General features: G+C 41.9%; 1 protein-coding gene across 1 annotated transcript in view; it reads right to left on the minus strand.

Moving 5' to 3' along the window:
- Positions 1–15,976, minus strand: part of LOC129703644 (inactive N-acetylated-alpha-linked acidic dipeptidase-like protein 2) — a 289,914-nt gene that overhangs the window by 128,946 nt on the left and 144,992 nt on the right. The gene's annotated exons all lie outside the window — the stretch shown is intronic.

The following is a 15,976-nucleotide window of genomic DNA, read 5'->3' on the forward strand; positions in this document are numbered from 1 at the left end:
AGGGCCTGTTTTCGCACTGTACTTCCAAACTAAATTCACATACATTTACTTAACAGCTACAGGTAGGTTTCACACAATGGAATACCTTCACCTGGATAGCCATAAGTGTCTGAAAAATATCTATAATAATGAATTGACATAGCCAGTTAAGCCATTCGGCCCTTCGAGCCTTATCCGATGAGTATCCCGTACCTGTCCCGACTTCGCCACAAGGGCCACACTAACTCCCTCTTAAATATAGCCAATGAATGCCTCAACTACCCTCTGTGGCAGAGAGTTCCAGGATTCACCACTCTCTGCGTGAAAAAAGTTCTTCTCATCTCGGTTTTAAAGGATTTCCCCTTTATCCTTAAGAAGGATAAAGGGGAAATCCAGTTAAGCCAAGTTATCCGATGAAGGGTCCCGACTCGAAACGTCACATATCCATGTTCTCCAGGGATGCTTCCTGACCCGCTGAGTTACTCCATGGCCCTTTGTGTCTTTCCAATGGCCACACTTGGTTGGCTGTCAAACATCTCAAGACCTTTCATTATTTTTAAATGTCCCAGAACTCATCTAAAATCTATGGGAATATTAAACTATTTTAAAACAGTGTTGTTAGACACAAACAGTTGGAGTAACTCAGCAGGTCAGACAGCATCTCTAGAGAAAAGGAATAGATGACGATTCGGGTCAAGACCCTTCTTTAGACTGAGAATCTTGGGAAAGGAAATGAGAGATATAGACGGTGATGTAGAAAAATATGGAACAAATGAATGAAAGAGTAATGATAAAATAGGCCATTGTTAGCTGTGTGCGAGGTGAGAGCGAGTACAGACAATGAGACTCAAAAAGACGACTTTGTAACGTATGTTGTAATGTTTTTAAACTAAAAAACTTCCTAATAATAAAAATAATCATCCTCAATGAAATCTATATTACTAAAAGTCTGTTCTTGACCGGTTTTGGCCATCTGTGCTGCGATTTCTGAGAGAACGCCGCCACCTACGGCCGTCATTTTTGGCCACCTTGCTCAGAGCCCCCCGCCGCCGTATGTGTGCCGAGAATTTTTCCCGTCGATGAAAAATGACAGAGACATTAATGATTTTACAAATTTCCCCATTCTCTCTCTCTGCTGCCCCTGCTGGCGGCAGGGGGAGGGACTATAAAACCAGGAAGTGGTATGCCTCAATCAGTGTCTGCAAGCTGGAGGAAGGCAGAGGGTCATGTTTCTGAGTTGTGAATAACACTGAACACATATCCACTCAAATGTAAGTGGCCTTAGTGGTTCTAAAACGCTTGCAGAATGTGTCTATTGGTTCTAAAATGTTTTTAGGTTCTCCCCCCTCTTTCCTCTCCCCCCCCCCTCCTCCTCCCCCTCCTCTCCCCCCCACTCCCCTCCTCCCTCCCCCTCTCCTCCCCTCCCCACCCCACCCCCCCCCTTCCCCCTCCTCTCCTCCCCTCCCCTTCCTCTTCCTCCCCCCCCTCCCCTCCCCCCCTCTCCCCCCCCCCCCCTCCCCCTCCTCCCCTCCCCTCCCCCACCTCTCCCCACCTCTCTCCACCCACCTCTCCCCCCCTTCTCCTCTCCCCTCCTCACCTCCTCTCCCCCTCTCAATTCAATTCCAACTTTAATGTCATCGCATAAATACAAGTATGAGTAAACGAAATGCACGTCAGTCCGAAGTAGTTGTGCATAAGAGAAATTCCCTAAAGAGAGAAGATACTAATCAAAAAATACAGAATAATTAAACCGGAGGGACCGGAGAAATCTATCGGCGGGACTCCGGGTTCAGCCTCCCACCTAGTACGTGACCCCCTCCCTCCCCAAAACTCCTCTGATCTTCCCAGCCCCTCCACCGTTTTCAGGGCATCCATGGCAGGGAGCGGGGCCCGATGATGTGCTCAGTTTTCACCACCCTCTGCCTTCCTGGCCGCAGCAGTGCCTGCACTTCCTCCTCTCCTCTCCTCTCTCTCCCCCCTCCCTCCCCCCCCACCTCTTCTCCCCCCCTCACCCACCCTAAACCCCCCTCTTATCCTCCTCTCCACCCCCTCCATCCCTCCCTTGCCTCTCACTATATGTGTCTCTGTCTCTCTCTGCCTCTGCCCCCATCTCTCTCTGTCCTCGCTCTCTACCCCCGCCTGCCCCCCCCTCTAGATGTGACTGCAAGTTGGGGGCTATGCGTCACTCCCCCTCACTCTCACCCTCTCTCTCTCCTGGGTGGTTCTGGTCTCTCTCTCTGCCTCTGTCCCCTTCCCTCTCTTAATGATATTCACTCTCTAATATCAAGGGGGTAGATGTACTGCGTTGGGGCTAGTGTCAGTATATAGGGTGGGGGGTAAAAGGAGTAAATTAATAATATTAATATAATATCAAGGGGGTAATTAGCGTGAGTGCGGGGGGTGTATAGTTAGTGTGTGTAACGCTGCGTGCCGCCTCCCCCCCACAACCGCATGTTGGGGGAATAGACCCAACGGGTCTGCACTTAGTCTAGTAAACTATATAATTGGCCAACAATTTATCCCTGCTCCTTATCGGTGACCCTGCACTAGCCCTTATTGGTGACCCTGCCTACATGAAGATTAGATACGACCTTGGTAAGGCCATCAAAAAGGACAAAAGGGACCTGCTCCAAACTGGAGGACGAGACAGATGTTCGGCAGCTGTGGCAGGGCCTGAATGCAATCACCTCCTACAAGGCAAAACCAGGAGGCAGCTCGAATGCCGGTATAACATCACTCCCTGACGAGAATGCGTTTTACGCACACTTTGACAGGGAGAATACTGATGTGCCTTCCCGATCCCCCATTCGCTGTGATGGCATTTCAGTCTCAGTCACAGAGGCCGATATCAGGAAATCCTTCAGAGGGGTGAACCCCCGAAAAGCACCTGGTCCTGATGGTATACCCGGTCGTGTTCTAAAAACCTGTGCGGACTAACTGGCGGGAATTTTTACGGACATTTTCAACCTCTCACTTCTGAGGGCTGAGGTCCCCACCTGCTTTAAAAGGGCATCAATTATACCGGTGCCCAAGAAGAGTAAGGTGACGTGCCTCAATGACTATCGACCAGTGGCACTAACGCCAGTGGTGATGAAGTGCTTTGAGAGGTTGATCATGGAGCAAATCAACTCCTACCTCGACAAAAACCTGGACCCACTGCAGTTCACGTACCGCCACAACAGATCAACTGTGGATGCGATCTCGCTGGCCCTCCATTCCACACTGGACCACATGGACAACAAAAACTCATATGTCAGGCTGTTATTCATTGATTACAGCTCGGCATTTAACACAATCATCCCCTCCAAACTGGTTACCAAACTCGCTGAACTGGGTCTCTGCGCATCCCTCTGCAACTGGATCCTCGACTTCCTCATCCACAGACCACAGTCTGTTCGTATTGGTGGAAATGTGTCAGCCTCGATAATAATCAGCACGGGAGCACCTCAAGGCTGCGTGCTCAGCCCCCTGCTGTACTCACTCTATACCCATGACTGCGTAGCGAACCACAGTGCGAACTCCATCATCAAGTTCGCTGACGACACCGCTATTGTGGGGCGTATCACTGATGGGGATGAGTCAGAATACTGAAGAGAGATCGAGCAACTGTCCATATGGTGCCAGCACAATAACCTGGCCCTCAACACCAGCAAAACCATGGAACTGATTGTGGACTTTGGAAGGAGTAGGAGGGGGACCCACAGCCCCATTTATATCAACGGGTCGATGGTTGAAAGGGTCAAGAACTTCAAATTCCTGGGCGTGCACATCTCTGAAGATCTTTCCTGCTCCGAGAACACTAACGCAATGATCAAAAAAGCTCATCAGCGCCTCTACTTCCTGAGAAGATTACGGACAGTCGGATTGTCAAGGAAGACTCTCTCTAACTTCTACAGGTGCACAGTCGAGAGCATACTGACCGGTTGCATCGTGGCTTGGTTCGGCAATTTGAGCGCCCTGGAGAAGAAAAGACTACAAAAAGTAGTAAACACTGCCCAGTCCATCATCGGCTCTGACCTTCCTTCCATCGAGGGGATTTATCGCAGTCGCTGCCTCAAAAAGGCTGGCAGTATCATCAAAGACCCACACCATCCTGGCCACACACTCATCTCCCTGTTACCTTCAGGTAGAAGGTACAGGAGCCTGAAGACTGCAACAACCAGGTTCAGGAATAGCTACTTCCCCACAGCCATCAGGCTATTAAACCTGGCTCGGACAAAACTCTGATTATTAATAACCACTTTCTGTTATTTGCACTTTACCAGTTTATTTATTCATGTGTGTATATATTTATATCATGGGATATGGACACATTTATCTGTTTTGTAGTAAATGCCTACTATTTTCTGTGTGCTTAAGCAAAGCAATAATTTCATTGTCCTATACAGGGACACATGACAATAAACTCACTTGAACTTGAACTTCAACAGGTTGACCGCCCACTGTCGTGCCTGGGGTTAAACTGTGAAGCCCGTGTGTTGTCCGAGACTGTGGTGCGATCAGCAACATTCCACCAAAGAGCAATCTATAAAGTTGGGCCTTTGCATTTGCTTGGAGGTCCCTCACTTACCAACACTTATGGAGCAAATGCCCGGTCTGAAGAAGGATGCTGACCCGAAACATCACCTATCCATGTGATGCTGCCTGACCCACTGAGTTACTCCAACACTTTGTGTCCATCCTCAGCCCATCCCTGCCTCCTTGCTGTGATTAAGGGATAAATATTTTGGCCAAAGAATAACAAATAACCTTCTTAATAAGCTTCTCCCCGCCCCCCCACCCCTCATCAGTCTGAAGAAGGGTTTCGGCCCGAAACGTTGCCTAATTCCTTTGCTCCATAAATGCTGCTGCACCCGCTGAGTTTCTCCAGCATTTTTGTGTACATAACGAATAACCTGTTTGTTTTCCTGAAATCATGTACATCGACCTGAGAGGGCCAATGGGGCATCAGTTACAGTACATTTTCTTTTACTAGGGGATACCATTGCTGAAAGTATTCACGTTGTTCCCTTACTCCAAACAAGACTGCTAATGTAGACATCAGACATAACATAAGATACACTCTATTGTAAACATTGAATGGAATATTTTCTTGGTGCTTTATTTTTCTAATGCATGTTATATATTGTATGAATATTCAGTCTGAAGAAGGGTCTCGACCCAAAACGTCGCCAATTCCTTCTCTCCCTAGATGCTGCCTCACCCGCTGAGTTACTCCAGCATTTTGTATCTACCATATTAAAACTGTCAGTCAGTCTCATCTCAGTGGGTTCCACAGCAATCAACACATGCCTTTAGAGAAAATGGACTGAGGTTAATTATTTTGTTGGATATTCAAAAGGTTAATAAATGCCCACATGATGAACCAAGATGACTGAGCAAGATAATTTCACTTGGTAGAATGAGAAAGAAAATGCAAGAATATTTATTTTTTTAATGTTCAATCACTGACATGTTTACACAGTTAGACTGGACTACACCTAAAGACCTGTAACTTTTAAAAAAAGGAATCCACTAAAATGCAACATGCGAGCTCGTGGTTGGGGAGATTACAATCACAAGCACAACTGGGCAAAGGAATCAAGTCTTGTCATGTACTTGGATTTTCAGTGATGCCCAGGTTTTGGATTTCTGCAGCCCACCGAGTCCACGCCGACCTGTTGACACAAGTTCTATGTTATCCCAATTTCTCATCCGCTCCCTACACACATGGGGCAATTTACGGAGGTCAATTAACCTGCAAACTGCACGTTTTGGGATGTAGGAGGAAACGGAAGCACCCATGGCTCCACAGAGTGAACGTGCAAACTCCACACAGACAACATCTGAGGTCAGAATCAAAACTGAGTGACACTGTGAGGCAGCAGCTCTACCAGCTGTGCCACTGTGCTGCCCTCTAAAACTAATGCCTATTGGTTTTGCTGTAACAGGATATATTAAGTTAATGTGCACAAACATCTTGTCCATCACATACTGGTTAATATATTTTCTGTTTTGCATGGTGTAAAAATAAAATAAAGTAATTGGATCTATGTAGGACTGCAGATGTCTCTCCCTGTCAGTATTGTCACCGAGTTGCTCATAAGGCAAGAAAAAAACCTTTGGGGATTTTCAAAATAATTTTAAGTACAGCATTGTTAAAATGAAACTATTTGATGTGAAGTGCATTGCTCTGAATCTCCTCTCTACATCTAAACTGCATTGTAAAGTAGAAGTAAAAAAAACATCAAGGCTATTGACTACACTTCTAGTCACAGTGTTTCTAAAATAGTAAACAACTGTAAAATCTATGTAGCATTCTATTTTTTTAACAGAAATGCAACTGAAACCCTTAAGGAATTAAATCTCCTCTCGTCTAAAAAAATCCCTGTCAGATTGAGTTTAGGCCTCTGGGCTATGAGACTTTGGCAGGTTACCCATTAAAACTTGAACACCAGCAATTCTCCGACAACATGCTTCCCTGTTGCCTGTGACTGAGCAGCGTAGAAGTTAAGTCATGCCAGATAATGCAACTTAGCTGCAAGTGTGGGCATGGAAGATTGGTCAAGAACCTGCTGGCAGAAGGGCTTTGCTGGTATCTTGAGCTTAGACTGACTGCTGGTAGAGATTTAGTGAGAAATATATTTCCCTTTGCAGACTCAATGGTGTCCTTAAGCCCATCGCTCCATACTTTGTTTAAATGAAAGATTCATAGATTAAACAGGAAGGACTCTGAAATCAGATGCAAAATACTAGATTGGAAGAAACATTTTGGAATCATTCAGCTACATTCCAATTTATATCAACACAAACTGGATGGTGGTCATATTTAAAAAAATAATTATTCACAAAATAGGAAAACTCAAATGGTTAGCTCACTGCAGGTAATTTGAGTTATTGGTCGATCACGTTAATGTTGGTAGCATTGCAAAGCTTGAATGGTTATTAATTCAAATAATTGAAAGTGTATAATATTTCTTGCATCAAAATATATTTCCCTCCTGTCTCCAAAAATAGCTTTCAGTAGCTCATCAGCTACTCTGGTCTTTGGTGAAACAAAATTGGCAAATTATTACTGCATTATTGTCACTAATGGCTGCAAATTTGTTTCAAACATATTTTAAATTTCTTAAAGATTTTGCTGATTTAAAGCAGATTTCATAGAGTATTTTACCAATTAAAACCATTGAAGTGGGCATTCATAAAATGTAAGTAAAATGTTTGTGGAAGCCTATTCAACATTAACAATCAGAAGGGAATTGCGTGGATAGTTGATGGAGAAAGATCTGCAGACCCTCGGGTGCAGGACAAGGGAGAGACATGAATAAGAAATATCTCACAGAGCCAGAACAGTAACTTGGGCCAAACAACTTTCTTTCATGCTGTGTTATAGAATAAATCAGTTATATACAAGGAATTGAATTCAATACCTACCAGGGTATGTAACTTTAAGCTCAGAGTTGCCCTTTTGATTTACGTTAGCAAAGAAAAACAATAGTCGGCATGAAGAGAAAGCCTCAAGAACTTGGCAAAGAATGTAAGATATAGATATTAGAGCACCCCATATGGCCCCTCTTTCCTGATCCACCACTCAATAAAATCATGGCTCATTTTTTAACAGGAATCTGCAGGTAGCTCACTCCGAGTGGGAAAGGGGTGGAGAAATAAAGTTACAGCCTACTTGAAGCTCAGGGTCAACTCTATGGACTAGAAAGTAATGTGCACTTCAAAACAGTTATCCAATCTCCATTTGGTTTCTCCAATGTTGAGGGACTACATTGTTGCCCCTCGGATTCATATTAAATCTTTACCCTTTGTCCTCTGGTCCTTGATTCTCCTACTCTGGGCAAGAGACTCTGTGCACCTATTCCTCTCATGATTTTGTACACCTCTAAAAGATCACCCCTCATCCTCCTGCGCTCCATGGAATAGAGACCCAGACTGCTCAACCTCTCCCTATAGCTCACACCCTCCAGTTCTAGCAACATCCTCGTAAATCTTTAGTGAACACTATCAAGCTGGACAATACCTTTCCTATAACATGGTGCCCAGAACTGAACACAATATTCTAAATGCGGTCTCACCAACGTCTTACACAAGTGCAACATGACCTCCCAACTTCTATAGCAGGGGTTCCCAACCTTTTTCGTCCCATTTACCCCAGTCAATTTTAATAGCACATAGCAATGTTATTTCACTTATTTATGAACAACTAATGATGAACAGATATACCGGTACATCAGAACCAAACACAGTCAGTCAATGAGAAAAAAATATGTAAAAATCCAGAATCAACAAATTTACCCCCTGGGTAGGCGAAATGTGCTCCCTGTTGGGAACCCTTGTTCTATACTGTCCTTTACGGTCCTATACGGTCAACTGTCCATTGTGCAGTTTCAAGTGATTTGGGAGTTTTTGCCAGACTGTGTATCTGTTATTTTGTGAAGAGCTCTGCTGAAGTGCTCACCATGACGGTGGTAATTGCCGTGTGGTTGACAGCGAAGAGGAAAGCTTCAGGCTGTATGGACATGTGGATGTCTGCAAATAGTGTTTAACCCGGGGGAGCGTAAGGTGATTTTATGTGGGGAGTGGAACAAGGCAATGGAATACACAATAAATGAGAGGACCTGAGGGTCATCGGAAAGCAGATCAGAATAGATAGTTGAAGGTAGCAGGGGAGGTCAATAAAGCGGTTAAAAGGGCACGTGGGAAGCTTTCCTCTATCAACTGAATATAGTTAAACCATGCCTCTTTTACCGTGTACAGTTCTGGTCATCTCATTACACACAAGAAAGATGCATTAGTTTCAGCAGGCAAATCACTACAAACCAATGTCTACAAAATTCCCCATATTCTCCGTAAGGAGAAACAAACCAATATCCGTGTCCTCTTTCAGTCCAACATTCCTGGTGATGAGAACCTACTTACACTCACTTCAGCAGGTTATATTGTTCATATGCTTGACGTTCAAAACAGAACCCTATTTCTCTCAATTAGAGGATATTAGCTGTAAAGCTGTACACTTAGATTGTTTTCTTTGAAGGGGCGTAGATAGGATGGATGGTCAGAATCTTTTCTCCAAGGGGTGGAAATATCAACTACTGGAGGTCTTAGCTTTAAAATGAGAGGGAGAAAATTTTAAATGTGCAGAACAACCTTTTAGTTTCCGTTTAGTTTATTGTCACGTGAAAAGCTTTTGTTGCATTAGGGTTAGGGTTAGGGTTAGGGTTAAGGTTAGGGCATGTAAACCAGTCAGCGGAAAGACAACACATGATTACAATCGAGCCATTTATAGTGTGTACTTATATGATAAGGGAATAACGTTTAGTGCAAGGTAAAGCCAGTAAAGTCCGATCAAATTTAGTGCAAATGAATGAAGAGTGTGGTGCGTTCGTGGAATGCGTTGCCAGGAGTGTGGTGGAAGCAGACATGATAGTGATGTTCAAGAGGGCTTTTAGACAAGCACATGGTCATGTAAGGAATGGAGGGATAAGGATCATGTGTAGGTAGAAGGAAGTTAATTTGGCATCATGTTCGGCACAGATGTCCCTCTTGTTCTTGCTCAATCTACAAATGGGCGAGCGCAAAGGAGCAAATGAGACTTTTTTGAAGGCTCCCGCTCCTGTTGGCATAGAAGCCATTTAAGAGATAGGAAGACATCTCGGAGGCACCTGTGCGGAAAGATTTGATAACTGGAGAACATTTGATGGAATCAGAGGAAATGGGAGAAGGTAATGCAATCCTACAGAGGAAATGATTTTGGGAAGTATTGTTGAGCTAACAGTGGGAGTCTCCAGGTTTGTGAAGGATATTTGTCACAAACCTATCCTCTGGATGGAGAGCAATCCACACAGGGATGTGTCAGAGATGGACCATATGAAGGTGAGAGCAGGGTGAGAACTGATAACAAAAGCAATTATATTTGATCATGCTGTATGTGTGCGCGAGGCAGCATCAATACATCAGAAAACAAGTTTAAGAGTCTTTGACTGGAGATCCCAACTGTTCCTCTTTCCACAGATGCTGTCAGACCTGCTGAGTGTTTCCACCATTTCCTGTTTTTATTTGCGATTACCAGCGTCTGCAGTCTTTTAAAATGTTCATAGATCCAAATTAAATTGTATCTCCTGGTTGATTTCTTAACATACAGTTCTGGAATACCAGAGTGTATTCGTCTTCTACATTTTTACTATTAAAATTCTTTGCCCGTTCTATGAAGATTGAAGACCCCTACATTATATGCTATACTGTCTTCATGACAACCACATGCTGAATTAACCCCATTATTTGCGTGGTTTGAGACAATTTCCACCGATGTACTTTACTCCACCTAAACTGATTTGACTTGTTTTTCCAAGCTAAGTTCCTTACACTCTACAGTTTTTTAAATCCTATCTTTTAGTATCATGGCTACTTGCTTCCTTTTCCAATTTGACTATTTTCTTGAAAATATTACATGAATTTCCATGCTTTGACTTATCTCTGTTGTACGAAATTATTTTCATTAACTGTATTGAGAAATTGCAGGAATCTCCATTGAAAGTGTCTGGATAATATCATGCATGCTGCAAAATCTTCTCTCTTCAAGCTCATTCAACCAAAATATGTTTTTCACTTTTCTTCACTGCTGGATGTTAAGAGGTGATCCTGCTTTATCATGTTTTAAATCTTTGAGATGCTCCTTTTAACGGAACTCACTGAATAAACAGGCAGGGGTTGAAATTCCAATGTTCAGTCAAATACAAACTGGTAATGACCTGTCAGCCTATGTACAGGGTCCAGTCACACCAACATGGGACGGTTGCAGCCCTTATTAAAGAGCGTATCTTTGTTCTTCTTAGCCAATTTGACAAATATCTTGAGGTAATTTTACTACCGACAATATTGAATTCTAAAAGTCTACAGAAAAATACAAATTGTCAGGGTTTACTATATATGACAGGAAGGATACGCATCCTCCAGTGCTTCCACGCAGCGGCGGTGGAAAGTATCTTGTCCGGGAACATTACCATCTGGTTTGGGAATTGCTCTGCCAGGGACAAGAAAGCTCTGCAGAGAGTAGTGCGTTCGGCTGAACGCACTATGGGAACTTCACTTGCCCCCCTGCAGGAACTATACATTAGGAGGTGCAACTCCAGAGCCAACAATATCATGAGAGACCCCTTCCACCCCTGCAACGGACTGTTCCAGCTGCTACGGTCAGGCAAACGCCTCCGTTGCCATACGGTGAGAACGGAGAGGTTGAGAAGGAGTTTCTTCCCAGAGGCCATTCGGACTGTAAACGCCTATCTCACCAGGGACTAACTCTACTGAACGTTTTTCCTTCCATTATTTATTATGTAAAAGAATATGTGTGTTATGATTGTGTTTATAGTTTGTTTGGTTGTTTGTCTTTTGCACAAAAGTCCGCGAGCATTGCCACTTTCATTTCACTGCACATCTCGTATGTGTATGTGACAAATAAAACTTGACTTGACACTTGGAAATCTGCAAAGGGCAGTGAATGCTCTGAGGGATAAACCTCAATCATGCAGAATTCATAAGAAACTGACTGCTGGATAAGTCATGAGTTTAATTAATTCTCTTCAACCCTGAATGAGGCAGCATCTCTGGAGAGAAGGAATGGGCGATGTTTAGAGTCGATGCCTCGACCAGAAACATCACCTATTCCTTCTCTCCAGAGATGCTGCCTTAGCCCGCTGAGTTGCTCCAGCATTTTGTGTCTCCCTATAATTTTTTCAGCAGATATAAATGTAAAACAATGGTTTGACTCCATGGATCATCCATATGCATAAATATTCACTTTCATGAGAATACAACTGTGCATGGGAACATTAAAGGGGCTATTTGGCTATCATGTTCACTTTCTCTGATGTGTAAAACTTATTCCACCCTCTGAATCGCTTGAGAAAAGATTTGGCACAAAAGCACTGAGATAATCAAATAAAGCTCCATGACCTTCGGTGTCCCATGCTCAATGCTGGTAATCTGTGGTCTATTAATAAGATTTTGTTTTCCCATTCTCTCAGTCAAATATTCAATAATGTTCCTTTCTGTAATTTAAAATTGTGCATTGCTGTTTAAAAGTTAATTCCTGTTAAATGAGTTTGGATGCGAAGCCTGACCTTTTTGCCCATCCGTTGTTATCTAATGAAGGTAGGGCCACTTTATTTTATTAATTTAACAGCTGTCAGAAAATACATAATTGTTCATCAACTACTATTCACAGCCTATCTCCCATTACACTGCCCCTCTTTACCCTTCTTTCCCTCCCCCTCCACCTCTAGCCCTCCATCTTGCTTCACATTTCACTCCTCTTTGCTCCTTAACTTGCGCCCTTTTGTCTCTTTTTCATCTCTTGCCTTTGTTCATCCATCTGCCCATCAAAATCCACCTCACCTATATCCACTAATGCTTGCCAGGATTTGACAATAGACAATAGACATTCGGCCCTTTGAGCCAGCACCTCCATTCAATGTGATCATGGCTGATCGTCCCCAGTCAGTACCCCGTTCCTGCCTTCTCCCCATATCCCCTGACTCTGCTATCTTTAAGAGCCCTATCTAGCTCTCTCTTGAAAGCATCCGGAGTATTTGTCCTGCCCCCATCTTTTTTCCAATGTTCACAACCCTACTACAATCACTTGAAGGATCCTGACCCGAAACATCACCTACCCATGTCTTCCAGAGATGCTGCCTGACTTGCTGAGTTACTCCAGCACATTGTGTCTTAATTTGACAGCCTAATTCATGGGCTCACCATTTAATAACATATTTAATAACAAACATGTGTCCAACTAGAACCATTTACCAATTATGCCAATAATGGAACAAAACCCGCTTATACTTCAACACTATCCTTTTAAAATTGCCTATGAAAAGTTTAAATACCTTGGAATCTATGTGACCAAGAAATATACTTCTTTATTCAAATCAAATTTTCCTCCTTTACTAAATTACACAGAAATATCCAATATTGGAAAACACTTCCCATCTCTTTAGTTGGTAGAATTAATGCTATAAAGATGATTTTTCTCCCACAATTATTATACTTATTCCAATCAATTCCAATATATCTCCCAAAAAAAATGATTCAACTGTTACAAATTTTATCTGGGACTATAAGAACCACAGAATAAATTAAAAGAATGTATGCAAGTCCAAAGTTAATGGAGGATTAGCTTTACCAAACTTTCTATTATATTACTGGGCAGTTAATATTAAAAATATTACCTTCTGGCTGGATGACATTGATCGACAGCTAGACTGGCTAAAGATGGAGAGGGAGGACTGCTTACCTTTTGAAATAGGCTTGATTCTTCTAGCTCTGATTAATTTGAATAAAAAAACATACGGAGGAAATCCGACTATACATAGTGCTATACATATGTGGAAACAATTAAAATCCACTCTAAAATTGGGTAATTTATCGCTTTTTCTCCCGATTGCAAATAACCCTTCTTTTAAACTGTCTGTTTTAGATAGAGGATTTGTTCAATGGAAAACCCGTGGAATTAAAACGGTGGGAGACCTTTACCAAAAAGGCATTTTTCTCTCATTTCAGGAACTACAGCAGAAATACGAGTTGCACGATAATAATTTTTAAAAATATCTGCAACTCAGAGACTATGTAAAACTACATACGCAAGACTATAGATTTAGGGGTCCAGAAACCCTTGATGAATGTTTGAATAGACGTCCCAATACAAATAAATTAATATCTTATATTTATAATATCCTCTTAGATACTGAGGTTCTGTCTTCAGAATCATATAGACAAGCATGGGAAGATGAGTTGGCTCAACTCATAATAAAAGACACATGGGATGAAAGCTTACAATATATAAATCACTGTTCGTTAAATGCTAGGCACTCCTTGATACAATTCAAAATACTATATAGACTATATTATTCGAAGGCAAAATTAAATAGGATTTTCCCAAATATTTCCCCTCTCTGTGATAGATGTCCATTTCAAGAAGCCAATTTAACGCATACCTTGGTAACGTATAAAAATTCAACATTTTTGTGTGGACATTTAAAAAATTATTTCTGAAGTTATCAATATCCAACTGGACCCAGAGCCAAAATTAATAATATTAATAATATTAGGATTATCAGAACATACCACAAACTTTACGATAGGTCAGAGACAATTTCTTGATTACAGTCTAATAACTGCGAAAAAATTAATACTAAAATTTTGATAAAACCAGCAACCCCCACAATTAAAATGTGGATTACGGAAATGACCGAGACCTTGCATTTGGAAAAAATAAGATTTGTCTTAATTGACAAACCAGAATTTTTTGTTAGAATATGGTCTCCATTTATTGATTTTTTTTAAAAGTAACTTGGTTTAACACAAAATCAGGGCTGAAACCTGAGTTTGGGATTGGATGAATAGTTATACTCAACATTTCCTGGATCTATCTCCATAATCTTGTTATTGGTAGTTTCCTTTTGGGTCTCCTTTTTTTTTCTCTCTCTATTACTTTCTCTCATCTTTTTCCCCCTTTATTCTTAAAAAAAAAACGGAACTATGTAAGAAATCTGTAATTAAATTGTTGCTTACTATTAATTGTATACATGATTCTAATAAAAATATATATTTTTTTAAAAGAATCATTTACCAATGTTTTATTATTCAGAATTCAACTTTAAGACATCTTCTTACATTTACACCAGCCAAACCCCTCAACACTTGAAAAAAAATCAACTATAAAGTAAAAAAGCACAGGTTTTAATTAGTGAATTTTACTGAGTAACAGGCTGATTGCTGGCCAATCGGAACAAACTTGATGCCAACTTCATATTTGACATGAAGAAGAAGGGTCTTGACCTGGAACGTCACCCTTCCTTCTCGCCAGAGATGCTGCCTGTCCCGCTGAGTTACTCCAGCTCTTTGTGTCTACTTTCATATTTGACAAGTTCTTTTCTGATAGGATTGAACATTGATAGGATATTAACCAATGACTAGTGGGTGCTTTTTAAATAAGCAAATCAAATATTTACGGGATACCAGCAGATACAAAGAACTGCAGATGCTGGTTTAATACAATAAAGGATATAAAGTGCTGCACGTCAGGTAGCATCGGTGGAGAACATGGATAGGTGACGTTTCACGGAGTGCTGTAGTAACTCAGCGGGTCAGGCAACATCTTTGAAGAACATGGATAGATGATGTTTCACAGAGTGCTGGAATAACTCAACGGGTCAGGCAGCACCTCTAGAGAACATGGATAGATGACGTTTCAGGTCGGGACCCTTCTTCAGGCTGTTTGCAGTCATGGGGATTGGTGGGGTACTACTGGCGGCCAATGGGGTTCTCTATAATCGATGATTTTAATCTGAACCATGAATGGGCTTGCAGTGGTGACAGGAATATGGAATCATTTCTGTTTTTCAGGTGAATCAAAAGAAGCAGACGTGTTTTGGACCCCTTAATGAATCGTGTACCTTTATATCAGAGAAGTAATATCATCTGATATTATTTTATGGTCATACAGAAACTGATGGCATCAAAGGTCAGCAGACGTTGCTAAATTGGAAAATGAGCCTATTAAAACCTTGTAAGTAGGTTAACATACATCACTGAGAACCCGTGGACTGTGACAAAGAATATCTTATTAAAAGAAAGAACGAGTCTCCATCTCAGAGATGGGCTTGAGCACTTTATATCAACTTTAAGTAGGGTTTTACTCAAAATACAGCTTCTGAAGAATGCTATGTGGATTGCTGTAGGTGAACGTGCATGGTGAAGTTTGAGAGAGCTTGTTAGGTTAATTTGCGGGAGCAGGGTGCCATTGGATTCAAGGCGAATGTAACCACACTGTAAGACTACGCAGAAGACATACAGGTAAGTAAGTTCTTCCATTAGATGGTATGCTGGTGACTTGTGTTAGAAGATAAACCAAATATAGCTGCCACAGGAGCTGCACTTGAGAGATTTTATTTTCAATACTGAGTTGCAACGACCTATATCGAAATGGAAGAAAAAAAGTTACGATTTAATATCA

The sequence above is a fragment of the Leucoraja erinacea genome, chromosome 14 (assembly GCF_028641065.1).
Source record: "Leucoraja erinacea ecotype New England chromosome 14, Leri_hhj_1, whole genome shotgun sequence".
Lineage (NCBI taxonomy): Eukaryota > Metazoa > Chordata > Chondrichthyes > Rajiformes > Rajidae > Leucoraja > Leucoraja erinaceus.